Source organism: Myotis brandtii, unplaced genomic scaffold, assembly GCF_000412655.1.
Source record: "Myotis brandtii unplaced genomic scaffold, ASM41265v1 scaffold326, whole genome shotgun sequence".
NCBI classification, from domain to species: Eukaryota; Metazoa; Chordata; class Mammalia; order Chiroptera; family Vespertilionidae; genus Myotis; species Myotis brandtii.
In genome coordinates this window covers 3,958,274-3,960,491 of record NW_005362534.1, presented here as the reverse complement: position 1 = coordinate 3,960,491, position 2,218 = coordinate 3,958,274, and the positions used below count along the sequence as shown (strand labels likewise).

Here is a 2,218-nt window from a genome sequence, read left to right as displayed (position 1 = left end):
TGGTGTTCGGTCGAGCCTTCGGTTGGTCGTTATGGACCCTAGGTTTTTATATTTTAGGGTAGACTAGAGGCCTGGTGCATGAAATTTGTGCACAGGTGGGGTCCCTAGGCCTGGCATAGAAAGAACCTTTAAAGCCAGAATTTAAACCTCCAACACCTATACTTAGAGTGTTTTCCTCTTTATTTCATTAATTTCTGAGTTAGTTGCTGTGGTCACAGCTGAGGCATGCTGGGAAAAAAAGATTGTTGCATTAATTTTTTGTTATTGTTTTACCAGAAATTTTAAGGCTTTGCTAATTCGAATGTTCTCAAAAACACTGAAATTTAAAACTTAGCATCCTTGTATTTCTTCTTGCAATGTGAGAAGATGCAAATTGCGTCTAAAGAAAACATAAGAGATAGAATTTTAAATTAGGAGTTTTACTGAAATTGGTTTCTATGGCAAAAGTCTCATTTGATTGTCTTTTACTGTTTTTCCCAGTAGATTGGATATATTTTTCTTTCACGTTTTTCCCCCTGAAGTATGTATGTGGTTTTGACCTTTTCAAGACAAATTGAAAAATAAAATCTGATGAAAAGAAAATAGACAAGTTGCGAGTCACATCACAAAAAAAGTCAATAAAAAAGCAGAATGTGCTTCTTTTTGAGGAAACACAAAATGGCGGATGACACCAGCGCTGCGAAGGGCCAGAGGCGGGGAGGGTGTGTGTGTGAGTGGTGGGAGGGGGATGCTGGAATAGGGGGCTACAAGGGCTTCAGTGGAGGATTTGGCAGCTGCATCAGGGCCAGATCTCTGGCTGCTGAGGTTGGGGTCGGGGCTGAGTCTGTGGAGCTCATGGAGGCAAGGCCCAGGACAATGAGTGGATTCCCAAGCTGGGCCGCCTGGTCAAGGACATGAAGATTAAGTCCCTAGAGGAGATCTATCTATTCTCTTTGCCTATCGAGGAATCTGAGATCATTGACTTTTTCATGGGGGCATCCCTCAAGGCTGAGGTTTTGAAGAGTATGCCCGTGCAAAAGCAGACAGATGCTGGCCAGAAGACCGGTTCAAGGTATTTGTTGCCATTGGGGACTACAAGACATGTTGGTCTGGGTGTTAAGTGCTCAAAGGAAGTAGCCACTGCCATCCATGGAGCCATTATTCTGGCCAAGCTCCCTAGTGTCCCTGTGTGGCAAGGCTACTGGGGAAACAAGATCAGCAAACCCCACACTCTTCTTTGCAAGGTGACTGGCTGCTGTGGCTCTGTACTGATGCTCTCCATCCCTGTCCCCAGGGGTACTGGCATTGTCTCTGCCCCTGTGCCCAAGAAGCTGCTGCTGCTGGCCAGTATTGAGGACTGCTATACCTGGCCAGGGGCTGCACTGCCACCCTGGGCAACTTCGCCAGGGCCACCTTTGATGCCACCTCTAAGACCTACGGCTATCTCACCCCAGATCTCTGGAAAGAGACTGCGTTCACCAAGTGTCCCCATCAGGAATTCACTGGCTATCATATAAAGACCCGCACCATAGTTTCTGTGCAGAGGACCTAGGCTCCAGCTGTGGCACCACATAATTTTATACAAGAAAAATAAAGTGAATGAAGCCTGCTAATAAAAAAAAAAGCAGAATGCACTATTCTGGTTATTAAAAGGGGGTTCACTGTTCAATTTGTTACACAGGAATGTGCTCTTCCATAGATTAGAAAAGAAAGTGTTAATATAAGGCTGGGGTATGTAATTTTGGTTATAATATCAAAGAATTTAGAGGTGAAAGGGACCCCAACATTATTTAATGTACCCACCTGATTTTACTAGTGAAGAAAGTGAGAGCTCCAAAGTCAAGACTCCAACATTTTTACCAATGGTTGGTAACAAAATTTGTATGAAAATATGATTTGCACTGAGTCAGGCACCCTGTTCTGTTAGTCACATCTATTGGGAAAAAAATAGAATTTGGGAATCTTCTAGAAGATTTAGCAGTTATCTAATCTAATAAAAGAGAAACATGGTAATTAGCGTACGACCGCTTCCCTTCCCATTGGCTAATTATTGAGATATGCAAATTAATCACCAGCCAAGATGGCGGTTAACCGCCAACAAAGATGGAGGTTAATTTGCATATGTAGGCACAATGCAGGGAGGCAAAAGGGAAAGCATGGAAGAAGCCCCCTGCCACTGACAGTGATCGGAAACCAAGGGGGGAGCTAAGAGCCGGGGGGCAGGTCAAAGGCGGCCATG

General features: G+C 44.3%; 1 pseudogene; it reads left to right on the top strand.

The window, feature by feature from the left end:
- The first annotated feature begins 657 nt into the window (after positions 1-657).
- On the top strand, positions 658-1,573 carry LOC102257940 (annotated as a pseudogene).
- The last annotated feature ends 645 nt before the right edge of the window (positions 1,574-2,218 follow it).